The 26,763-nt window shown below is 44.9% G+C and overlaps 1 long non-coding RNA gene across 2 annotated transcripts in view; it reads left to right on the top strand.

The window, feature by feature from the left end:
- Positions 1-26,763, top strand: part of LOC149441698 (uncharacterized) — a 96,106-nt gene that overhangs the window by 21,426 nt on the left and 47,917 nt on the right. Inside the window, exons 2-4 of one of the 2 annotated variants that reach the window (XR_016307305.1) lie at positions 15,444-15,532; positions 16,304-16,378; positions 21,510-21,670. This is a non-coding gene — a long non-coding RNA (uncharacterized LOC149441698). Of the gene's footprint in view, positions 1-15,382; positions 15,533-16,272; positions 16,379-21,509; positions 21,671-26,763 lie in introns of those variants that run through there. The other variant, XR_016307306.1, reaches the window with a different exon arrangement.

A 26,763-nucleotide genomic window follows, 5' to 3' on the forward strand; every position in this document is an offset into this window, starting at 1 on the left:
CTCTCTCTTCTCTCCTCTCCTATCTCTCTCCTCTCTCTCTTCTCCTCTTGCTCTTCTCTCCTCTCTCTCGTCTCTTCTCTCTTGCTCTTCTCTCTCTCTCTCTCTCTCTCTCTCTCTCTTCTCTCCTTTCTCTCGTCTTTCTATTCTCTCCTCTCTCTCTTCTATTCTCTCTCTTCTCTCCTCTCTCTTTCTCTCTCTTCTCTCCTCTCTCTCTCTATCTCTTTTCTCCTCTCTCCCCTTTCTCCTCTCTTCTCTCCTCTCCTCTCTCTCTCTCTCTCTTCTCTCCTCTCTCTCTTCTCTACTTTCTCTGTTCTCTCTCTTCTCTCCTCTCTCTCTTCTTTCTCTTCTCTCCTCTCTCTTTTCTCTCTTCTTTCTCTTCTCTCCTCTCTCTTTTCTCTCCTCTTTCTCTTCTCTCTCATCTCTCCTCTCTCTTCTCTCCCCTCTCTTCTGTCTCTTCTCTCCTCTCTTTCTTCTCTCCTCTGTCTTGTCTCTTCTCTCCTCTCTCTTCTCTTCTCTCCTCTCTCTCTTTTCTCTCTTCTCTCGCCTCTCTCCTCTCTCTTCTCTCCTATCTCCCTTCTCTCCTCCCCCTCCCCCCTTTTCTCTCCCCTCCCTCTCTTTTCTCTCCCCTCCCTCTCTTTTCTCTCTCTCTCCTCCCTCTCTCTTTCTTCTCTCTCTCCCCCCTCTCTCTCTTCTCTCTCTTCCCTCTTCCCCCCCCCTCTCTCTTCTCTCCTCTCTCCTCCCTCTCTTCTCTCCTCTCCCTCTCCTCTCTCTTTTCTCTCTTCTCTCGCTTCTCTCCTCTCTAATCTCTCTTCTCTCCTATCTCTCTTCTCTCCTCCACTCACACCTTCTCTTTCCTCCCTCTCTTTTCTCTAATCTTTCTTTTCTCTCCTCTCTCTCTTCTTTCTCTTTTCTCCCCCCCCCCCTCTCTCTCTCCTCTCTCTTTTCTCTCTTCTCTCGCTTCTATCCTTTCTCTCGTCTTTCTTTTCTCTCCTCTCTCTCTTCTCTCCTCTTTCTCTTCTCTCTCATCTCTCCTCTCTCTTCTCTCCTCTCTCTTCTCTCCCCTCTCTTCTGTCTCTTCTCTCCTCTCTTTCTTCTCTCCTCTCTCTTGTCTCTTCTCTCCTCTCTCTTGTCTCTTCTCTCTCGCTCTTCTCTCCTCTCTCTTCTCTTCTCTCCTCTCTCTTCTCTTCTCTCCTCTCTCTCGCCTCTCTCTTCTCTCGCCTCTCTCCTATCTCCCTTCTCTCCTCCCCTCCCCCCTTCTCTCTCTCCTCCCTCTCTTTTCTCCCCCTCCCTCTCTTTTCTCTCCCCTCCCTCTCTTTTCTCTCTCTCTCCTCCCTCCCTCTGTCTCTCTCTCTCCCCCTCTCTCTCTCTTCTCTCTCTTCCCTCTCCCCCCCCCTCTCTCTCTTCTCTCCTCTCTCCTCCCTCTCTTCTCTCCTCTCCTCCCTCTCTTCTCTCCTCTCTTTTCTCTCTTCTCTCACTTCTCTCCTCTCTCCTCTCTAATCTCTCTTCTCTCCTATCTCTCTTCTCTCCTCCACTCCCCCCTTCTCTCTCCTCCCTCTCTTTTCTCTCTCCTCCCTCTCTTTTCCCTCTCTCCTTCTTCTCTCTCTCCCCTCTCTCTCTCTTCTCTCTCTTCCCTCTTTCCCCCCTCTCTCTCTTCTCTCCTCTCTCCTCCATCTCTTCTCTCCTTTCCTCTCTCTCTTCTCTCCTCTCTATTTTCTCCTCTCTCTCTTCTCTCCTCTCTCTTCTCTCCTCTCTCTTCTCTCCTCTCTCTTCTCCCCTCTCTCCTCTCTCTTCTCTCGTCACTCTTCTTGTCTCTCTCCTCTCTTGTCTCTCGTCTCTCTCCTCTCTCTTCTCTCCCCTCTCTTCTCTCCTCTCTCTTCTCTCTCTTCCCTCTCTTCTCCCCCCCTCTCTCTCTTCTCTCCTCTCTCCTCCCTCTCTTCTCTCCTCTCTCTCTTCTCTCCTCTCCTCTCTCTCTTCTCCCTTCTCCCTTCTCTCATCTCTCTTCTCTCCTCTCTCTCTCTTCTCTCTCACCTCCCCCCCCTCTCTTCTCTCCTCTCTCCTCCCTCTCTTCGTTCCTCTCTCTCTTCTCTCCTCTCTCCTCTCTCTCTTCCCTCTCTCCCCCCTCTCTCTTCTCTCCTCTCTCTCTTCTCTCCTCTTTCTTCTCCTCTCTCTTCCCTCTCCCCCCCTCTCTTTCTCTCTTCTCTCCTCTCTCCTCCCTCTCTTCTCTCCTCTCTCCTCTCCTCTCTCTTCTCTCTCCTCTATCCTCTATTTTCTCTCTCCCCTCCTCTCTCCTCTCTCTTCTCTCTCTCTCTTCCCTCTCCCCCCCTCTTCTTTCCTCTCTCCTCCCTCTCTTCTCTTATCTCCTCTCCTCTCTTTCTTCTTTCCTCTCTCTTCCCCCTCCCCCTCTCTCTCTCTTCTCTCCTTTCTCCTTCCTCTCTTCTTTCCTCTCCTTTCTCTCTTCTCTCCTCTCTCCTCTCTCTCCTCTCTCTTCTCTCTCTCCTCTCTCTTCTCTCTCTCCTCTCTCTTCTCTCTCCTCTCCTCTCTCCTCTCCTCTCTCCCCTCTCCCCTCTCTCTCCTCTCCCCTCTCTCTCCTCTCCCCTCTCTCTTCTCTCTCCTCTCTCTTCTCTCTCCTCTCCCCTCTCCCCTCTCTCTTCTCTCCTCTCTCCTCTCTCCTCTCTCTTCTCTCTCCTCTCCCCTCTCCCCTCTCTCTTCTCTCTTCTCTCCTCTCTCTTCTCTCCTCTCTCTCCTCTCTCTTCTCCTCTCTCCTCTCCTCACTCTCCTCTCTCTACTCTCCTCTCTCTTCTCTCCTCTCCTCTCTCTTCTTTCCTCTCTCTTCTCTCCTCCCTCTCTTCTCTTCTCTCCTCTCCTCTCCTCTCTCTCTTCTCTCCTCTCTCTTCTCTTCTCTCCTCTCTCTTCTCTCTCCTCTCTTCTCCCCCCCTCTCTCTTCTCTCCTCCCTCTCTTCTCTCCTCTCTCTCTTCTCTCCTCTCTCTTCCCTCTCCACCCCCCCTATCTATTCTCTCCTCTCTTCTCTCCTCTCTTCTCTCTCCTCTCTCTTCTTTTCTCCCCCCCCCCCTGCTCTCTCTTCTTTCCTCTCTCCTCCCTCTCTTCTCTTCTCTCCTCTCCTCTCTTTCTTCTTTCCTCTCTCTTCTCTCTCTTCCCCCCCCTCTCTCTCTTCTCCCCTCTCTGCTCCCTCTCTTCTCTCCTCTCCTCTCTCTCTTCTCTCCTCTCTTTTTTCTCTCTTCTCCTCTCTCTCCTCTCTCTTCTCTCCTCTCCTCTCCTCTCTCCCCTCTCTCCTCTCTCTTCTCTCCTCTCTGTTCTCTCTCTTCTCTTCTCTCTCCTCTCCTCTCCTCTCTTATCTCCTCTTTCCTCTCTCCTCTCTTATCTCATCTCCTCTCTCTTATCTCCTCTTTCCTCTCTCTTATCTCCTCTCTCTTCTCTCCTCTCTCTCTTCTCTCCTCCCTCTTCTCCCCTCTCTCCTCTCTTCTCCCCTCTCTCCTCTCTTCTCCCCTCTCTCTTTTCTCTCTTCTTTTCTCTCCTTTCCTTTCTCTCTTCTCCCCTCTCTCCTCTCCTTTCTCTCTTCTCCCCTCTCTCCTCTCCTTTCTCTCTTCTCTCCTTTCTCTCTTCTCCCCTCTCTTCTCTCCTTTCTCTGTTCTCCCCTCTCTCCTCTCCTTTCTCTCTTCTCCCCTCTCTCCTCTCCTTTCTCTCTTCTCCCCTCTCTCCTCTCCTTTCTCTCTTCTCCCCTCTCTCCTCTCCTTTCTCTCTTCTCCCCTCTCTCCTCTCCTTTCTCTGTTCTCCCCTCTCTCCTCTCCTTTCTCTCTCCTCCCCTCTCTCCTCTCCTTTCTCTCTCCTCTCCTCTCTTTCTCTCTCTTCCCCGTCTCTCTCTTGGCCTGCATGCAATAGCTGTAGCACAATGATGTACAGGTATCCCCACTCCTATGTATACATACATATATCTCCTGCTCACAGCTCCTTGGCCAAGCCATGACGGCTGACTTCAGGGTTCGGACTGAACCCGGACTCATCCCGATTCCTTACTGGTGTTGCACCATCTCTCTCCATCGGTCGCTGACAAAGTTGAATCCAGGGACTTCTATTGCATCCTGACGATGCTTGCGTTTTATGCAACGCTTCCCCTTCACGTCTACCTTCTGTGACCGGTCTACGTCTGGTCTCTGTGGATAGAAAAACACATTAGAGACGGGAAATACTGATGTCAGATAATGGCAGATTATCACTATATGGAATATTATTGTTATTGGGTGACTTCTGTTATTTGCTATGTGCTGAGTGAACATATGAAAGAAAATCCTCTTTAAAGGGACCAGTCATGACGGGACATATGCATCAATATCAATAATCATGATATTATTATAACTGTACAGGCATGTTTATAAATGATCTTTATACGCTGCACTCATTCCAAATTCTCTGCGGGAACTTGGCGGGTAGAAGCATGAAGCTCCTTATGAAATGCTGGTTTCATGCTTTCTAGATACATCACTTATAAATGGTGCACTATGGATTGGTTTTTCCATCCTAAAAGTGCAATTTATTTGATAGCAATAGGTTATGGCACTTGCACAACTCAAAAGTCGATGCAGCTGCAGATACCCGCCAGTAGGGGGCATATTAGAGAACACAAAACGGCAGGCATAGCACAACAACAGACGTGATCTAATTTTCTAGTCCAATACTTACAGCTTCCATGACGTATGGCGGAGGCACGTTCCCGGCTTCCAGTTCATTCCAGTTTATCCCTTCGAAGAATGGGTGGTGTCGCAAATTTCGACGAACAGACTTGCACTGTGGATTAAAAAAAAAACATACATATTAGAAAGATTCTCAACATCATAGAAGCGATAACTAAACCATTTCATTTGGCCAATTTTATAGCAGAAATTGAATTAGTAAACTTTTTCTATGTCTGCAAGAGTAGGACAGTTACTTACCTCCATTATCAAGTCCTGGAGTAGAATACCGAGGTCGCTGTCTTTGCTTCGGGAGGCACATGACATGAAAATGAGCGTATGGCGAACATTTATGTATTCGCTGAGATAGTCATACCATGGTTCCAAGAAGGCCTGAAAGAAAAATAAAACATATATATTAGTAAAATCCCAAACATAATACAATAGAAACAATAATACAATACATTTCATTGAACTCCTGTAGCAAATAGTATGTCCAGTATACATGATAACAGCAGCTGGCTGCGTCATGATTCTGCAACACCAAGGAGAGGTCCAACCCCATTCTGTGGATCTAGGCAAAGTTTCATTTTTCACCCCCTTTTATTACATTATTCAGCTATTCAGCCCTTTGGACGTATCTGGTGCATCCAAAGTCTGAAGACTTTAAACAAGCTCCCCGCTGTGGCTGTAGACCCGCACATGCTGGTAAATATCAGCTGCGCACCACAAATTGGGTCTCACTTTGCATTGCGGAGTGGGGGCGATAATTCTAGGTACCTCGTTTAGCTTTCGGTCACACCGAATCCATGACCGCTTCCATTGCGGACAATAGGGTGCGACTTGTCATGCCATTTGAAACAATCAGTTCGCATGACAAGTCGCACCGGTGTGACCGGGGACTATATGAGCTGTGAAGACATTTAAAGTGTCTCCAAAAATTCTGGCCACCCTAATGCTTTTCAATTTCAAGGGCACTCGCACATTTGAGGTCTGAATGATCTGGCATCCAGGCAACACAGCCTAATCTTTTATTTTGTACAAAAAATGGGAATTATCCTATAGATTTGGTAAAGCGTTTCAGCTACCATTTTATTGTACTGGGCCTCTGCGTTCAGAAAATACATTCTATTCGGGAGAGTTTTAAATAGATTTTTAGGCCAAAATGCAGATTTTACCATGAGTGCAAAAAATGAAAAAAATGAAAAGAATTACTCCGGAGGGGAGTTGGTTAAGAACCTCTTTGTGGCCAGAAAAAATGTAGAGCAATAAATGGACAGTGTGTGCCTTACCTTATCGGAAGTAATGATTGTGGTGTCCGGGCAATAAGGGAGTTCCTTTTTCTTTGATAATCCAAAATCGATGATCTTGAGATGTCCGGTCCCATCAACGAGGATGTTTTTTATGTGAAGGTCACTGTAAAGAAGAAGAAAAAAAAGGTTAGCAGGCTGTTATCAGCTAGAACAGGGGTCTCCAAACTTTCTAAAGGAAGGGCCCATCATTGGTGTTAGTGGGAGGAATAGTGCCCCATCATTGGTATCAGTGGGAGGAATAGGGCCCCATCATTGGTATCAGTGGGAGGAATAGGGCCCCATCATTGGTGTCACTTGAAGGAACAGTTCCACATCATTGGTGTCAGTGGGGAAATAAGTGGCCCATCATTGGTATCAGTGGGAGGAATAGTGCCCCATCAGTGGTGTCAGTGGGAGGAATAGTGCCCCATTATTGGTGTCAGTGGGAGGAATAGGGCCCCATTATTGGTGTCAGTGGGAGCAATAGGGCCCCATTATTGGTGTCAGTGGGAGCAATAGGGCCCCATTATTGTCATTGATGAAATAGTGCCCCATCATTGTTATCGGTAGGAGGAATAGTGCCCCATCATTGTTGTCAGTGGGTGGAATAGTTCCCCCTTATTGGTGTCTGTGGGAGGAATTGTGCCCCATCATTGGTGTCAGTGGGTGGAATAGTGCCCCATCATTGGTGTCTGTGGGAGGAATTGTGCCCCATTATTGGTGTCTGTGGGAGGAATTGTGCCCCATCATTGGTGTCAGTGGGACGAATAGTGCCCCATCATTGGTATCAGTGGGTGGAATAGTGCCCCATTATTGGTGTCTGTGGGAGGAATTGTGCCTTGTTTCAGTGGAAGGAATAGCTCTCCAAGGTCTTGGTGGAGGCAAGCAAAGGACCGCATCTGGCCTGCAGGCCGCAGTTTGAAGACCAATGAGCTGGAACAATAAAATATAATGGCTGAAATACTTACCGATGCACGATGCTTCTGGAATGAAGAAATTGCATGCCGCACAGCAGCTCCGCAGCAATAAATCTAATGAAAAAAGAAAGAAAATATTTATTAGTGATAAACTTATCATATAGTAATCTAGGTCCCCGATTAATGTCACCCGATCCTAATGCTACAGGAATTAGGTATATTTGTGAAGACATTCTGGAAATTGCTCAATCATTTTAACAAAATATTACCATAGGGATATTCAGATTTTTATATGTATTTTGTTTTTTTATTTGGCTTCAAACCCTGATGTATTCTCATTATGGAGTTTTTACTATAAAGGTTTCTAAGCACTAATGACTAGACTGTTGTCCAGCTAAGAGCACAACCATGAATGTCTTCTTTATACCAATCTCTTATTAGATCTTCCTGAATCTCATCCTATAAGTAATGTCAGTCTAAAGCTACACAGGGATATTAAAGTGTATTTGTGGAAAGATCGAGCTATGATCTCAGGTCTATGAGTCCCTTCCATGGCTTTTAGTGGACTCCATTGGTCAGGGTATGAATTCTGGCCCAATAAGTAGCCCTACTTCCCCATGTAATTGATATAGGCAATGTATGGAATCTCGGCTATCCTCCTTCCCTATTCCCTCTGCAGTTTCTAATTAAAAGTGTTGAACTAATCCAAACATAAGAGCAAGGCTTCTGACAAGTGTACCTGGGGGTGGTTAGGGAACGCAAGTACGTCCCATCACCCCCTTAAAAACAGAGGCCTCCATAGCTTAAAAGTGATCTATCCACAATTGTAAGTTTTACCTCCCTCCCCACTACTAAAAAGTCCGTTGTTGTACTTACCTTATGGTGTCCATAGCCAAAGGAGTCCTCCTGGCTATGAATTCTTGCAGGGTCACACCATTCACATACTCCATGACATAGAAGAGGCAATCCTAGAAGATAAAACAGGTAAAAATTATAATGCATTCATTTATCATTATGAGAGTCCATATTCAGCCCTTCACCCTCCATTTCTCACAACTGGAGACTTCCAGTGAAATGTAGTAACCTGTCTGTGAGGGTCATTTTATAGCTAGTAGTAGTATAGTCGTAGTTAATCTAATTGATTTGGACTCTCCTAAAATTCCTCCAAAATATGTGAAAGATGTTACTTACCTTTGTCTGAAAAGTAGCAAATAGTTGAGGGAAGAACCTGCTCCCCTCCAACGCTATCTGGACTTGGCTCTCTGTCAAAATTCTTTCAAGAGGTGCGGAATATTTTTGGGCTTTTTTTACTGCCAGGAGCTGATCAATGGCAGGATGTGATGCCAGGAACACCTGAAAGAGAAAAAGTAATAAAATATAGTTAGTGTTATTCAAAGGTCACCTAACCCACCCAGGATAAAATAAACAATCACCCGACGGCTCTTTATATCTCCCATGGTCTCCAGTGGTGACATTTACCTGTTGGAGTTCCCATCTGCACCCTCCCTCTTTCCTGAAATTTTACTCTTCCTGCTGCATTCTATGCAAGGTAAATTCAATGGAAAATCCAGCAGGGAGAGTGAAACCCTTCCCACCTTTCCCTATCCTGATAAGACATGGCATTGGGGCTTTTGTCTGGATTAATGGATTGACATGCATTCTGGATGCGCCCATATGCTCCAATATAATAAACAAAAATTATTTTCAGCCCGCTCTGGTCTGGCCACATGATCTGGCTTTTTTGTGTCAGCCAGTGGCAGCTGCAGGGGAAAGGAGGGAGTGCTGACAATGGCTGGGCCATGGAACTCTATGGGTGATGTCACCACTCCCAAAATTCCCAGCAACTGTCAAGCAATCTCTCCTCTTCCCTGCAGTTGAATCTGGCTGACACAGGGGGACCACTTGACCGCGGGCTGAAAATAGGTAAGTATATATATATAACTTATACAGGTTAGTCGGAATAGATGTTAGGAGGGGAGGGGACATTTTTAAGGCTAGTTAGCTTTAAGCTGGGATTCCACTTTATTGGCACCCCAACGCACCCTACTAATGCACCTTTTATGGTAAATCTTGCAGCATTAGGAAGCCTATTTAAATGAATTGGCTGATGCAAGTTATGTCCCAACCATACCAGGTATTAAAGCACCACAACTGCATGAATGCAGCCAGTTATCACCCCTCCCTCCTATACAGGCCCCGTATCTGTTCTATAGATATAAGTCAGAGAAGCTGAAATCTGATCACTTACCATCCCATATTCTCCTTCTCCAAGAAATTTATGATATTTGAAGCTCTTTACAGTCAGGATGTTGGGATCCTCGGATTCGATCTGGTTGGTTCCTAAAGAAGAAAAAAGAAAAGATTAGTTTTCCTTAATCTTTGTTTGTTTCAATCAATCAATTTTTATTGATTTTTTCCAAATACAAAGAAAGTTAACTAAACAAGTGTAAGTTGCAAAGTGACATTTGAATCAATCATTCCTATGGGTGAGCCGTATTCTGCACGAGGGTATTAAACATGGGGGCTGCACTCAAGTGGCCGGAGTGATTTACTAACAAACGAGTTCTTTAAAAATAAACCTATTCTTTTAAGGACATTTTTTTTAAAGGGCGTCGTTCACTAACTGTCCACGCAATAAGAGTTTTTTTTTTACTAGGGACCAATGAAAATGAGCAAACAGTAGAAGGGACTCATATTAGTGGACACAAGACATCCACCAGCAATGCAGGATTACATTAGATGCTTCAGGGTGACCATTGAGACAGGTGGTATACTATAAGTCACTGGGCACCACTGGCATTAAAGGCTATAATTAGGGGTGTGCTATATAAACTGTCAATTAGAAGTATAAAAAAACATAGAGGGGTGGCTGGGGGTGAGGAGCCTTCATGAAAAATCTCTTATTGGTCCATGTGATTAATAGATCCTTTCTGGCCTTTTCAGCTGTAAACCGAGCCCCCACCAATATAAAACATCTCTAAATATAATGAATCTTGTTCAGTCAACTTGTATGTTATACTGTTCACAATTCTTACCTTTCTTTCTCTTGATACAGAAAAAATCCCTCACCCAGCCCAAGAACGGCTGACCTCTGCCTGCAGGGGTGGCATTCTGCTGGGCAGGTTGGACAGATTCTCCTCTGGGGTGGGGCTTGTCTTCTGCAGGTTCCTCTCGGGTGTCTTTGCTGCTGATGATCTCAGTCTCAATCACGCATTCTGGGATTGATGCAGTCTCTGTAGGTCTGCTGATCTCCGTCACACTTTCTGGGATTGTCACAGTCTCTGTAGAGATGCTGATCTTTAGCCCCTCCATTAGTTGAGCCAAAGCATCTACAACTGTGGATTCAATCCCATGTGTTGGGGTGAGCACAGTGTCCACATTGTCTGTGGACGTGGTGCATTGGATTGTGTCTTCTGAGTCAGACTCATTGTCCATAATAGCTGTGATCTCAATCCTGCTTTCTGGAATTGACACAATCTCTGTAGGGATGCTGATCTTTAGCCCCTCCATTAGTTGAGCCAAAGCATCTACAACTGTGGATTCAATCCCATGTGTTGGGGTGCGCACAGTGTCCACATTGTCTGTGGTGTTGGTGCATTGGATTGTGTCTTCTGAGTCAGACTCATTGTCCATAATAGCTGTGATCTCAATCCCGCTTTCTGGAATTGACACAATCTCTGTAGGGATGATGACCTCTTGGCATTCTATTGGTGCAGCCACAGCATCTACAAATGGGGTGAACTCAGACTCCTCTGCTGAAAAATAGATACTGTCTGAGCTGCTTGTGCCCCCATTCTGGCTTGCAAGACTGGGCTCACTCTGGTCAGTGGTAGACCCAGTACCATCTATTGAGGCGGGCACAGACCCTTCCATGGTGGTAGAATAGGTGTCCTCGTCTGAGGCACAGCTACCCTCTGAAAAGATTGTGGCCTCAGTACCATGTGAGCTGCCGGTGGTCTCAGTCTTGCCTTCTATGCGTATAGACCAAGAAGACTTATGGCATCCTCCTACAGACACCGTCTTTATAGAGGCGGTGATCTCTACTTCATCTTTCAGCCCCGCCACAAACTTGAGGATTGTGATTAGCTTCTCAAATGGCGGGGTGTGCACAGTCTCCTCAACGTCTGTGGTGTCAGTGGACTGTGCTGTGTCTTCTGAGTCAGTGAACTCCAGTTCATCTGCTTGAACATAGACACTGTCTGAGCTGTGGGCACTCTCTGCTGTGGTTGTGGATTCAGTCCCATCTGTCAGGATGGGCACAGCCTCCACAACGTCCATGGTGTTGGTGGATCGGATATCACTTTTTTCCTCTGACTCAGAGGTGGTGATCTCCAGATCCTCTGTTGTCTGCTGGTGGGCACTGTCTGTGCCACTGGTAGCCCCAATGTTGATCTTTGAGGCGTGCACATGTTCAGTGCCGCTGGTAGTCTCCATCTCTCTTTCTGAGACGGACACGATGTCTTCGACGATGGCAATCTCAGGAGGGATCACATTGATTTCTGGAGAAAAAGAAGCAAAAAAAAAAGATTACCTTCCATTCCTGTATTTTTCTAGACTATCAACTAGTACAAAATGTAATCAAATAAATCACAAGACTGGCTGAACAGAATTAAAGTCCTATTGTCTGCCTGCCTTTTTATAAATAAATGTTTTATGTATATATGTATGTATAGCCAAAACTAGGGTAGGAAAGGGTTAAACCCCCTATATGGGTTAATATTGCCATCTGTGTGAGGAAATTTCACTTCTCTTCCTGTCCTAGCCATGCAGCAGGAAGTGAGGGGAAATTGCTATAGAATGAAGAGAAATTTCCCTCTTGTCCAGTTGTTGCTGGAAGAGGCGCCCTCACTGGAAGACCTACCCTGATCCCTAGTTCTGGTGACAAATCAAAATTTTGGATCACAACTCACTTCCTGTTTCAGTGACAACGATCATCAGGACAAATATACGGGTGAAATCCCCAACAGTAATCATCAGACAGGGCTCCTAACCCATCACTATTCTTTCTTAATAAAAACAAATAGGATTTGGCTCCAAATAAGACTAAACCTGCCCAATCCAACAATGCTACATGTAATACGACACTGTCAGAGCTTCGGATAGGAAAGGCAGCAGGTGTGACACTGTTTGTCACCCTTTCTGTGCCACCTTTCCCTCATTCTGACAATCAGTGCGGACATCCTCGCCGGAAGCCTGATTTGTACTTTCAGCCGGTGTGCAGAGAATGCTCTGCACACCGGCTGAAAGTACAAATCAGGCTTCCGGCGAGGATGTCCGCACTGATCGTCAGAATGCAAAGAAGTGCTGCAGCAGCTTACAATATACAGATATGGATTATTATTATTTATATTTTATGTTTGCCTATTGCAAAAAAACAATCTGTTTGAAGGTTAAATGCGCTTCCATCTGTCACATCTCCTGTGCGGGCTTTACATTTAAAGGAAGGCTGTGATTGGTTGCTGCTGGAATGTGTGGCTGAGCTCCAGCACCTGCACCCCCCTTATGGGTCACAGAATGTTCTACATTTCTGCTATTTTTAGGTTACATGTGACTTTCTATTTGTGGGATAATGGAGAAATATCGGGGTGAGACCCCCAGTGGGGGCACAGCGGACAATACAGATATGACAGGGGGGCTTCTAACCCCTCGCCGCTCTTTCTTAATAAAAACCAAATACATTTTGTCTATAGAAGCACTTCAACCGCTTGAGTATGAGCCGGTGATCCCCCTTCATTCCCATTGTCAGTGCTGTGATAGTGTGACTGACAATGACTCCATCATACAACACTGCACACCAATGATCTTACATCCTTACTGGGTACACAGTGATGGGGCGGGATATCAGCCACCAATGGGAATAGGGGGTATAATCGGGGGGGGGGGGGGATAGGAGCTGCTGTTCACCTATAAGAAGATACATTGTAACTCCTCTATATAAAACGGATCGTGTTCAGCCAGCTTGTATATTGTACGGATCATAAATCTTACCTTCTGGATCCCTATCTGCTCTCCTCTTCTTCTTACGACGAAACAGACGGCGGAAAAAAGACCCAACCTGGCCAAAAAATGGCCGACGCTTGCCCTCAGGGGTGGAATTCTGATGGGCAGGCTGGGCAGAATCTCTTCTGGGGTCGTACTTCATTTTCATATCTTGTCTATTCTCTGCAGATTCCTCTCTGATGATAAATGGAGGTACAAATGTATTCCGTGTAATCTTGTGGCTCATCATCTCCAAAGAACAAAAGTCTCTGGAAATACAAAACACACAACCTGCTCCTTCCTCTGTAGTCTGTAGACTGACTGACAGAAATCAATCACTTGTTTGCTCCCCTGCAGCCTACACTGTGCACTGTGATGTCATCACCTTTCTGGGCATGCTCAGTGGATGTGCACTGTGATGTCATCACCTGGCCAGGCTGGCTAGCCGCACACGTTTCCGCATCAAGGATTTGAATTTCCTAGGAGAGTGCTGATTGGCTGATCGGTTGCTCTGGCTCGATTGCTCAGGTCTGCCAAATTCAAACGATCCACTGTGCAGAGCAGCTAGCTTCACCTAACACTGTTATGATGTCATCACCTTTCCGGGCATGCTCAGTGCACACTTTTCCGCAGCAAGGATTTGAACTGTCTAGGAGAACACTGATTGGCTGAGGTTACTCTGGCTAGATTGCTCAGATCTGCCAACTGCCTGTGATCCCTGATGGACAGGAGAAAACCTCACACAGAACTGACATCAGCCTATTGATTTGCCAATCACAACCTCATACAGAGATCATTCCTTTCCAGATCAATAAGGATATTTTTATGCAAAATAAATATTTTTTTAATGAAATCTAATGACAAGAGTATGAAAAATGTTGTTGTTTTTTTCCTCCCCTATATTGGCCTGCAAGGATTTGAATTGTCTAGGAGAGTGCTGATTGGCTGATCGGTTGCTCTGGTTCTATTGCTCAGGTCTGCCAAATTCAAACGCTCCACTGTGCAGAGCAGCTCGCTTCACCTAACTGCCACCCGCCTATTACTGATAGAGATCATTCCTCTCCAGGTAAATAGGGGCTTCTTGCCGGAATATTGTCACACAAAACACATTATATAGGAATAAATATTTGTGTTTTAATGCAATCTATAGACAGGAGTAAAACAAAATGTTCCTATATTGATCTGTGTTGGTTTATATATATAAAACCAAGGTTGGGATATACTGACGAGCAGCCTGGATAGGAGGACATAGGATGGCCTGTGTGTTGGGTTCATGTTTTTTAGGCCTAATTCTGTATCACAAAGAAATGGATTTTGATTTTTTTTAAATTATTTATCTCCCTGTGGGGGATATGATCATGATATATATGTATTGTACATTCAGTCTGGTGTATACTGCCGAGAAGACTTGTGTTTTTTTGTTGTTGCTATGGAAACTGCCCGGTTGCTCTAGACTTTCCCGGTTGCTTTGGGCCTTCTATGGACATCTAGATGTGGTTTTATGGTTATGGATTGGTGTTTCTGTAATTGTATATACTGTACACTGGACTATATTGTTCATACGTGTACAATACATACATACATGTGTGTGTGTAATATATATATAAATACATATATATACACAATACACCAAGGCTATGTTGTACACTATAATATATATTCCTGTATTATATATTGTACATCAAGTCTGGTGTATACTGCGGAGTAGACTTGTTTAGTTTTTTCTATGGACTCTTCCCAGTTACTATTATTACATTTATATTTCATCTCTTTTTTGCACATATTTGATGGTTGTTTTTAGGATGGATGATCTGCCTCTCATACAGATTTCTTATGTGCTCTGAGATTTATAGAGATCAATATTTTGTTCAGACCCGTTTTACTTTCAGTTACAATCAATTTGATTAGAAATGTTTTTGTTATTTTCGATTTATTTTGGATGAATTTTTCTTATTCATTTTTGGGATCAATTTGTTCTTCATCAATATTCATTATTATTATTCAGACTGGAGTCTCCTTTTGCTTTGAATTCCACATAATAGTACTGATTTGTTTAAAATCCTTTATTATATTTGTTGTCACTTCACACACAGCTTATTGAATTGTTTAAATCTTTATCTTTATGGTATTGAATGTCTCTCCATGTACAGCTCATCCTGGCAATGCTCTGCCATATAAACTGACCAGGGAATACCCAATTGCCTCTCGGGGGATCAGGAAGGAATTTTTTTCCCTGTAGGAGCAATTCGAATCACGCTTTACTGAGGTTTTTTTTCCTTCCTCTGGATCAACTGTGGGTATAGGATTATAATTTTTTTTTTTTTTTTTTTTAATGGTTGAACTGGATGGACTTTTGTCTTTTTTCAGCCAGACTAACTATGTAACTATGATCCCCATAGACACTGGTATTCAGGCTTTTACAAAGGAGGTGGGCGGTTCCGAAACACCTAAGCCACGCCCTACACACCTCCAGCACCAACGTTGATTATAATCAGAGAATGCTTGTGTTCCACGGCTTGTCAGTTTCTTCCTACTTTGTTTTTTTTTTTTTTTTCCGGATCACCTTAAGGGCTCCATGCCGCTCTAAAGCAGAGACAAGCCGGATACCTCCAGAAATCCCCGCACATGGCGGTTCTCCGGTGACCAGCAGAGTGATGGGTACGTGATTCACTTCTAACATGTGAGTTGGCAACTGTGTCTCTAATAAATCGCATCTTAATGCTACACCCAGATTGGTGCCTTCTGTGCTTTGTGTTTTCATCTCCTGTATCATGTCTGCAGTCTCTGACCATCTCCTGTATCATGTTTGCAGTCTCTGACCATCTCCTGTATCATGTCTGCAGTCTCTGACCATCTCCTGTATCATGTCTGCAGTCTCTGACCATCTCCTGTATCATGTCTGCTGTCTCTGACCATCTCCTGTATCATATGTGCAGTCTCTGACCATCTCCTGTATCGTGTCTGCAGTCTCTGACCATCTCCTGTATCGTGTCTGCAGGCTCTGACCATCTCCTGTATCATGTCTGCAGTCTCTGACCATCTCCTGTATCATGTCTGCAGTCTCTGACCATCTCCTGTATTGTGTCTGCAGTCTCTGACCATCTCCTGTATCATGTCTGCAGTCTCTGACCATCTCCTGTATCATATGTGCAGCCTCTGACCATCTCCTGTATTGTTTCTACAGGCTTTAACCATCTCCTGTATCCGTGTGCAGTTTCTGACCATCTCCTGTATCCGTGTGCAGTTTCTGACCATCTCCTCTATCGTGTTTGCAGGCTCTGACCAAGTCCTTTATTGTTTCTACAGGCTCTGACATCTCTTGTATTATGTCTGCAGGCTCTGACCATCTCCTGTATCGTGTTTGCAGGCTCTGACCATCTCCTGTATCGTGTTTGCAGGCTCTGACCATCTCCTGTATCGTGTTTGCAGGCTCTGACCATCTCCTGTATCCGTGTGCAGTTTCTGATCATCTCTTGAACACAGAAAGAAAACCCTATGACTAAGGTAAAGCCCTAGTACAAGCACGCCAATTGGTGGTGCGCTGTGTCCCTGGGACACAATGGATCACTGACCGCGGTAAAGAGCTGATGATGTAGGCTCTACCATGTGATCAGCTGTGTCCAATCACAGCTGATCACATGTAAACAGGATTGTCAGTCCTCTCTTCATGCTGACAGCGTGTGAGGAGAGGAGAGCCGGTAAGTGGCATTCCTCAGAGGGGACATCTGCCACAATGCCACATATCAGTGCCCATCAGAGCTTCCTTTCAGTGCCCATTAGTGATGCCTGTCAATGCCCATCAGTACTGCCTATCAGTGCCTCCTCACCAGTGCAGTCTATCAGTGCCTATCACTGCCGCCTTTCAGTGTTAGTACTGTCTATCAGTGCCACATATCAGTGCCTATCAGTGATGCCTGTCAATGCCCATCAGTGCCGGCTATCAGTGCCGTTTAATCAGTGCAGTTTATCAGTATCCATCAGTGCCACCTTTCACTGCAAGTCAGTGCCGCCCATCAGTGCCAGTCAGTGTCGCCTATCAGTGCTGCCTTTCAGTGCTCATCAATGATGCCTGTCAGTACCCATCAGTGCCATCTATCAGTGCTGTTCATCAGTGCCGCCTCATCTGCACACATCAGTAAAGGAGAAAAATGACTTATTTACAAAATTTTATAACCAAAACTAAGAAAACATTTTTTTTAATTTTGTCTTTTTTAGTTTGTTTAGCAAAAAATAAAAACTCCGGTGTTGAATAAGTACCACCAAAAGAAAGCTCTATCTGTCTCAAAAAAATGATAAAAACGTGGTTTGGGTACAGTGTTGCATGACTGCACAATTGTCACTCAAAGCGCTGATAGCTGAAAATTGGTCTGGGCAGGAAGGGGGTGAAAGTGCCCGGTAGGCGAGGGGTTAAATTTATATTAAATTGCTTATCTGAGTATCAAAGAGACAATTACAAGTTCCTGAAATCCCACTATAGTACACTAACCCCCAGTGCCTTGTTCACACCCATAAGAACCACACCAATAGTACAAATAAATACAACGTACCCAGATAAACGTCTGGATGTCTAGTGATACATGCTCAGCAAGAGACCGGCGTATACCAAGGCTGGCCATACACTATGCAATTTTCTTACAATTTGCTTCCCAATTTCTGCCCAATTTCCTTTAGATTTACCTTCAATTATGTAGTGCAAGGCCCTGCCTGATTGGATACAATTGAAAGTGTTGTTTAGGTTTGACCTCATATCATGGTTTTTTGGTAAATCTAAAGCAAAATTCTCAAGAAAATTGTATAATGTATGGCCAGCCTAAGTCTGTATAAATAGTATATTAACTATTAGCCGCCCGGCCAATAGCCGTTTGGCGGCCGGGAAAAGGCTGTAGACTTCCGGGTGGATGCCATATGGTGTCCTCCCGCACATGCGCAGTTTTCGCGCTTGCAGAGCCGCGCAGTGGTGCAATCTGTCACCAGCAGTGTACCTCGCACACGGCCGATGACAGATCTGAGTACCGGCCCCCATTGCCGGTACCATGTGACCTGCTGTGACCAATCACAGCAGGTCACATGGCAGTTGTATACAATGGATGGCTTCATTCATGCCATTCATTGTATACAAGTGTGTCTAGCTGTGAATGGTCACAGTGATTACATGCACATGTCATGTGATTAGCTGTGGCCAAATCAAAGCTAAGCACAAAAAAAAATAAACCCTGAATGAATCGATGTCATTCAGGTAAATCTTTGCTATAAGCAAATTGTGTAAAAAAAAAAAAAAAAAAAAAAGAAAATCCGATCACTTCCCCCAAAGTAGTACAATGTTACTATCAAAACTTTATACTACTTTAGTCATAGTGAAATATGAAAAAAAATCTTAAGAAAAATGTAATAAAAAATTAAAAATAATAAAAAAATTTAAAAAAATATATACATATATATTTTTTTCATACTGTCACCAGTCAGTGTCCCTGATCACCGCCATGCCAGTTATATGATGACGCTGTACTGCACTGGTGACAGTATGTAAAAAAAAAATAGTGAAAATAATTTTTTACATTTTTCATTTTCCGAAAAATTATGACAAAAAAAATACAACTTCAAAAAACTCGCCATTCCTCTTATGAAGTACGTCCGACTGTCTACTCTGCAAAAAGGGGTCATTTGGGGGATATCTGTACTGTCCTGACATTTGGGGGATATCTGTACTGTCCTGACATAAGGGGGATATCTGTACTGTTCTGACATTTGGGGGATATCTGTACTGTCCTGACATTTGGGGGATATCTGTACTGTTCTGACATTTGGGGGATATCTGTACTGTCCTGACATAAGGGGGATATCTGTACTGTTCTGACATTTGGGGGATATCTGTACTGTTCTGACATGTGGGGGATATCTGTACTGTTCTGACATTTGGGGGATATCTGTACTGTTCTGACATTTGGGGGATATCTGTACTGTCCTGACATTTGGGGGATATCTGTACTGTTCTGACATTCTTGGACCTCAAGAAATTAGATTGGCTGTCAGTACTTCAGGATTGATCAATATTCAGATCTATCCCATAGTTTGTGAACTCTATAACTTTCATACAAACTAAAAAATACATCCTAATTTGGGTTATTTTCACCAAAGACATGTAGCAGAATACATCTCGGCCTAAATTTATGAAGAACAATTATTTATTTGCAAACTTTTATAACAGAAACAAAGAAAAACGTGTTTTTTTTTCAAAATTTTTGCTCTTTTTTTGTTAATTTAGCAAAAAATAAAAACTCCAGCGGTGATTAAATATCACCAAAAGAAAGCTCTAGTTGTGTGAAGAAAATGATAAAATTTTAGTTTGGGTACAATGTTGTATGACCGCGCAATTGTCAAAGTGTGAGAGTGCTGAATCCTGAAAAATGGACTGGGCAGGAAGGGGGTAAATGTGCCCGATATGGAAATGTGCTTCAGTTTCCTTCACTTTTTCTGCATGTATGGTGTGAACGAGGCCTTAAAGTGTTCTGCGCTGGAGGACAGCTGACATGCTGAGGTACCAGGAGCTATCCGCTGTAACATACAAACACCAGATTAACCACTGTGCATTGGATTTATACAATAATGGATATTGCTTAGAGTGGTAATAAAGTCCCATTGGACTCTTGTACCTACAGGCAAAGTTATAATAAAGCGTACTTGTAGGTACAAGGAATCTCTCCTAAACGTACATCATGTAGGAGATGTTCTAGAGAGCAGCACCCAGTGATGTCACCGGCACAAGCACTCTGAAGGAACATCATACTTGTATCGTTGCTCTGAGTCACGGCTGAGACTCCTGTGTGCATGCGCAAGATTGACGTCATCGCGCTTTGACTTTTCAAGAGGTCAGAGCCTGCGAACCCAGAAGGAAGACCGGGTGATGATTAAAGCCCTGGCACCAGTGACAGCGCACCACTTGAGGGCTTCATTTCAAGGTAAGTCTTTCAGATGTGAAGGATGTGATGCATACTAGCACACTATGACATTACCTTGCAGGAAGATTTTTTTTTTTTTTACTACCACTTTAACCCCTCGCCTACCGGGCACTTATACCCCCTTCCTGCCCAGGCCAATTTCCAGCTTTCAGCGCTGTCACACTTTGAATGACACTGTACCCATGTGAAATTTTTTATTTTTTTTGTGACAGATAGAGATTTATTTTGGTGGTAAATAATCACCTCTGGGTTTTTTATTTTTTTCTTAAACCAAAAACCACTGAAAATTTTGAAAAAAACTTTGTTTTTTCTTAGTTTTTGTTTTAAAATGTTGTAAATAAATGATTTTTCTCCTTCACTGATGTGCGCTAATGAGGCTGCAGTGATGGGCACTGATGGAGACTGATAGGTGGCACTGATGGGCACTGATGAGGAGGCACTGGTAGGTGGCACTGATGGGCATATACAGGCGTCACTGATGGGCACTGAAAGGAAGCACTCATATATGGCATTGATGGGCGGCACTGACTGGCACTGATAGGTGGCACTGACTAGCACTGATAGGCAGCACTGACGGGCACTGATAGGCGGCTCTGATGTACACTGTTAGGCGGCACTGATAGGTGGCACTGACTGGCACTGATGGGTGACACTGAAAAGCAGCTCAAATGAACACTGATATGTGGCAGTGATGTGCACTGATAGGCACTGATATGTGGCCCTGATGAGGCACTGATGGGCACTGGCAGGTGGCATGAATGAGCACTGACAGCTGGCACTGATGGAGACTGATAGGTGGCACTGATGGGCACTGATGAGGAGGCACTGGTAGGTGGCACTGATGGGCATATACAGGCGTCACTGATGGGCACTGAAAGGAAGCACTCATATATGGCATTGATAGGCGGCACTGACTGGCACTGATAGGTGGCACTGACTAGCACTGATAGGCAGCACTGATGGACACTGATAGGCGGCTCTGGTGCACACTGTTAGGCGGCACTGATAGGTGGCACTGACTGGCACTGATGGGTGACACTGAAAAGCAGCTCAAATGAACACTGATATGTGGCATTGATGTGCACTGATAGGCACTGATATGTGGCCCTGATGAGGCACTGATGGGCACTGGCAGGTGGCATGAATGAGCACTGACAGCTGGCACTGATGGACACTGACAGGTGGCACTGCTGGGGCTACACAGATCATTAGGGCACACTGATCACCAGTGCTCTGATGATTAGTGTACATGTCCCCTCCGAGGAATGCCGATTACTGGCTCTCCTCTCCTCTGTCAGCGTGACAGCTCATGAGGAGAGAAATAACCGGCATTTCCCTATTTACATGTGATCAGCTGTGATTGGACACAGCTGATCACATGACCGAGCCGACATCTTCAACTCTTTCCGTAGATCGGTGATCCACTGTGTGCGAGGGACACAGCGCACCGCCGATCGCCACGCTACGCTCTCCCGGAGATGCACATGTGCGGTTAGAATGGGAGAACGTCATATGATGTCCTCCCAGAACGCGAGAACCGCCTTGCGCCCGTCATTGTACTATACGGTGGGCGGGAGGCGGTTAAAAGGAAATAAAGCTTTATATGGAGATGTATAATTTTTTTTCTTGTTAATAACCTTTTTCTTTTTTAAATAAAATATTTTTTTATATTTCCTTAGGGCCATTTCATACTGCTGTGCTGCGGTCGGCGCTTTGTTCTCCTCTGTTCCTCCCCATTCCTCTGGCCAAGCCTGGATGGTTACCATCCGAAGTTGCCGGCTCCCTTCTGGAGGTTCACACGACCGCTATGCTGTGTCCCCACCTGAGCTCCTCTCCCTTTGTGAGTGTCATTTTATTGGTCTTGATAAACACATCATGTTGTTTTACCACTTACTACACTATGCACTATGCAGAGTTTGCACTGCATTTCTTACGCTCTTTTTGTGCAGCAGAGCGCATATACCAGCGGATTTCATGCGGATTACCCGTAGTTTTTCATAGACTTTCTATTATGTCCTGCATTTTTCATGCACTTTGAGAAAGCGCACCAAAGATTTGGCATGCAGGACTTTCAGAAAACACACCAAAAGCGCTGGACATAATAGAAAGTCTATAGGAAACTGCAGTTCTGTATTGTTTTGCTGTGCACGCCAGAGTGAGAAATAAATCTAGGCCCATTATTTACAGTTAACTCTAAACTGATGACCTGTAGAGCCTTTTACAGTGTAGCCTATGGAAAATATAAGATACTGAAGTTTGCCAATGCCATATTAGGACCAAGATGTCACCAGCATCCACCCCCTGTGTGACGTTCAGCTGTGAAGTGGGGACTGCCCTGGCTGCAGTGGGTTGGGGTGATGCTTCCTTCTGTGTTAGGTTCAAACCCAAGTTCACACCAAACCTGAACTCATCCCCAGCCACTGCTGATAGGAAATGGTTAGAATGACAGTGTCATATCTCCCTGAAGAGGTCCTCGGGGGCTGGATCAAGGAGGCAGTCAGACAGTCCTAGATCATGCAGACAATGAGAGAATAATGGAGGGAGATTACTAAAAAAAACCAGGAACTCTACTTTAAAGCAGTTCTCTTCCTTTCTGGTTCAAAGCATTAAACCACGGTACTCATGTAATAATCCCATCCTTGTGCTGGGAAAGATCTGATAACATTTGAGATCCCTTTCTGTTCTTTGGTACCTTTTTTTTTAAATTCCAGACAGATCTTTGTGTATTCAAAGCGCAATCATTTACACCCACCCCTTACAGTGGAGAACACAAAACAATTGTTCAAAAAGCTATGTACATATTACAAAACAATGTGCCTGGGAAATCTTTTATCCATGACAGGTGATTGGGATATCCTGGTCAGGTGGTTGGGTTATCCTGGTCAGGTGATTGGCTTATTCAGGTGAGGGGATTGGGTTAGGCCCCTTTCACACGGGTGGACTGTGCCAGCTCAGCGGGGATTTGTCTGCTGATTACAAATCCTATGCAGAGTAATAGTCACTAAATTAGTGAATGCAAAATAGTATTTATTTAGATTATTATTATTATTATACAGTATTTATAAAGCGCCAATAGTTCGCTCAGCGCTGTACATTACAAAGGGGGACAGAACATGTGACAGAATAATACCAATACAATGCAAAACATGAGGGGATCGAGGGCCCTGCTCTTTCAAGCTTACAATCTAGGAGGGAGGGGATGGTGGCACAGGAGGAGATAGCTGTGGGGGATGGAGTGGTAGGAAGAGTGGAGGAGGTCAGTCAAGTTAGCAGGGGGTGGGGTAGGCTTCCCTGAAGAGATGAGTTTTCAGGGTGCGCCTAAAGGAGAGGAGAGTAGGTGATAATCTGATGGGTTGGGGCAGGGAGTTCCAGAGGATGGGTGACACCCTGGAGAAGTCCTGGAGGCGGGCATGGGAGGAGGAGACCAGGGAACTAGAGAGAAGGAGGTCTTGTGAGGAGCGGAGTGTGCGTGTTGGGTGGTACTTGGTCAGTGATGTAGTTCGGGGCAGTGTGGTGGACGGCTTTGTACGTCAGTGTTAGGATTGGGATATCCTGGTCAGGTGGTTGGATTAACCTGGTCAGGTGATTGGCTTACCCAGGTGAGGGGATTGGGTTAGGCCCCTTTCACACAGGTGGACTCCGCCAGCTTAGCGGGGATCTGTCTGCTGATTACAAATCCTATGCAGAGTAATAGTCACTAAATTAGTTAAATGCAAAATAGTATTTATTTAGATCACATAGATCATAAAAAGGTTGATATTAACTCATGGTGAACAGTGTGCAATCATAGAAATAAAAACAAAAACAAAAAGCAAAAAAGCGTTCTTCGTTTTCCACTTAGCTGCATGTGTATCTAGTGAGCCAGATAAGAGGAAGAGGAAAGACGTCTTCTGTATTCATCAGAATGGAAAGTCCAAATAGAGAATCCAGGTATGAGTACAACTGCTTTATATCAAAGTTAGTATCCTTATCAGTTCCTCAGATTGGGTAGTCAAAGCTTGTATAATAAATTCCTTTATTTGTAGATGTTCAACATCATTTGGGTAATTAGCTGTAGATTCACATAGTATGGCCATGACCAGTGGGCCAATGTTCAAAAAATTACAGTGGTTTGGTTTCATAATAGAAACCAAGATATTCCCTCTGATGAATACATTTGAATAAGTATGCATTCTGCAGTTAACAAGGAGATGTGGTCTCCTTTAAATCCAAAAAATTCTTGTTTGTGATATGCGAGTCTCTATTGTGCATGCTAGCACTCAAGCTTTCTTATAATGTGCCCAAAAATGGGTTCCAAAAATCCCTCTTTATATGAGAGGAAGTGCGGTTCCTTTAGGAATACATGGGACAAATGTCCCGTATTGTGTTACAATACTGATGAGATAATACTCAATACACCTATAAAGGGCCAAACATTTCTCTCAATGAGAACACTAGAATACCCGGTTGTGGCATGAGATATAGCAATCCCGTATCAAAACTATTGGCAGGATATGACTTAGCTCTGTTCAGAGGTACTTGCCACCGGTGGAAGTGAACTGCGCCACTTTGGATTGGCAAAAAACTCCCGGGAGTAATATATTCATGGTTTTCCGTCTTGCCTCATGTTTATCCAAGATGGAGAGAGAGAGAGCCCGGACAGCTGAGGCTCCCATGCACAGCACTGGATTGAGTGGGGGCTCAGGGGAGTATTCGGGGGCTGTGGGGGGAGCAGCACATAGGGTTAACTAATGCACGAAGGTAAAAACAACCTTCAGTATTTCCAATTACTTTAACGATAAACCGCTTCTTATCCAATTTCATTGGATAGATATAGCAATCCCGTATCAAAAATATTGGGAGGATATGACTTAGCTCTGTTCAGAGGTACTTGCCACCGGTGGAAGTGAACTAAGCCACTTTGGATTTGCAAAAAACTCCAGAGACTCATTACTTGCTTCTTTCCCCTCATGGACACCGCAGCATGGAGAGACGTAGAGCGTGATGATGTCACTATGTTGATGCGTTTCATCCGCCAATCATCGCGGACTTCGTCAGAACTGGGAGGGGACAACTCATCCATTGCCTTATACAGTGAGGAACAGAAGTATTTGAACACCCTGCGATTTTGCAAGTTCTCCCACTTAGAAATCATGGAGGGTCTGAAATTCACAATGTAGGTGCATTCCCACTCTGAGAGACAGAATTTAAAAAAAAATTCAGGAAATCACATTGTATGATTTGTAAAGAATTTATTTGTCTTGCACTGCTGAACAGAAGTATTTGAACACCTAAGAAACAGCAAGAATTCTGGCTCTCAAAGACCTGTTACTGTGCCTTTAAAAGGTCCACCTCTACTCCACTCATTAATCTAACTTAGTAGCACCTGTCTGAGCTCTTTAAAGACACCTGTCCACCCCACAGTCAGTCAGATGCCAACTACTACCATGGGCAAGACTAAAGAGCTGTCAAAAGACACCAGAGACAAAATTGTGGCCCTCCACTAGGCTGGAAAGGGCTACGGGGCAATTGCCAAGCAGCTTGGTGAAAATAGATCAACTGTTGGAGCAATTGTTAGAAAATGGAAGAGGCTAAAGACGACTGTCAGTCTCCCTCGGACTGGGGCTCCATGCAAGATCTCACCTCGTGGGGGATCACTGATGATAAGAAAGGTGAGGAATCAGCCCAGAACTACAAGGGAGGAGCTGGTCAATGACATGAAGAGAGCTGGGACCACAGTTTCAAAGGTCACTGTCGGTAGAACACTACACTGTCATGGTTTCCAATCATGCATTGCACGGAAGGTTCCCCTGCTCAAGTCATCACATGTCCAGGCCCGTCTGAAGTTTGCCAATGACCATCTGGATGATCCAGAGGAGGCATGGGAGAAAGTCATGTGGTCAGATGAGACCAAAGTAGAACTTTTTGGTCTAAACTTCACTCGTCGTGTTTGGAGGAAAATGAAGGATGAGTTGCATCCCAAGAACACCATGCCTACTGTGAAGCATGGGGGTGGTAACATCATGCTTTGGGGGTGCTTTTCTGCGAAGGGGACAGGACGACTGCACTGTATTAAGGAGAGGATGAATGGGGCCATTTATTGTGAGATTTTGAGCAACGACCTTCTTCCCTCAGTCAGAGCATTGAAGATGGGTCGTGGCTGGGTCTTCCAACATGACAACGACCCGAAGCACACAGCCAGGAGAACCAAGGAGTGGCTCCATAAGAAGCATATCAAAGTTCTGGAGTGGCCTAGCCAGTCTCCACACCTAAATCCAATAGAACATCTTTGGAGGGAGCTGAAACTCCGTGTTGCTCAGCGACAGCCCTGAAACCTGACAGATCTAGAGGAGATCTGTGTGGAGGAGTGGGCCAAAATCCCTGTTGCAGTGCAAACCTGGCCAAGGACTACAGGAAACGTCTGACCTCTGTAATTGCAAACAAAGGCTTCTGTACCAAATATTAACACGGATCTTCTCAGGGGTTCAAATACTTCTGTTCAGCAGTGCAAGACAAATACATTCTTTAAAAATCATACAATGTGATTTCCTAAATTTTTTTTTTAAATTCTGTCTCTCAGAGTGGGAATGCACCTACAATGTGAATTTCAGACCCCTCCATGATTTCTAAGTGGGAGAACTTGCAAAATCGCAGGGGGTTCAAATACTTCTGTTCCTCTCTGTATAGTGCAGTGGTCGGCAAGCCGCGGCTCGCGAGCCACATGCGGCTCTTTACCCAGTCTAATGCGGCTCTTCTGTGTGCCGGGCGCCTGCTCCCCTCCCTCCTCTCGGTCGGCCGCTCCCCTGCCTCCTCTCGGTTGGCAGCCCCAAAAGTCCGCGCGGACCTTTTAATCCGGCTTGCGGATGTGGCTGTCAGGATGTGTGTAGGCGGGGCAGCGTGCCGAACGTGAGGGGAGGGGAGCTAGGCTCCTCTCACAGTCCGCCCTGAAGACCC

Source organism: Staurois parvus, unplaced genomic scaffold (genome assembly GCF_062004578.1).
Source record: "Staurois parvus isolate SC_StPar_1 unplaced genomic scaffold, SC_StPar_1.0 ptg000957l, whole genome shotgun sequence".
Lineage (NCBI taxonomy): Eukaryota > Metazoa > Chordata > Amphibia > Anura > Ranidae > Staurois > Staurois parvus.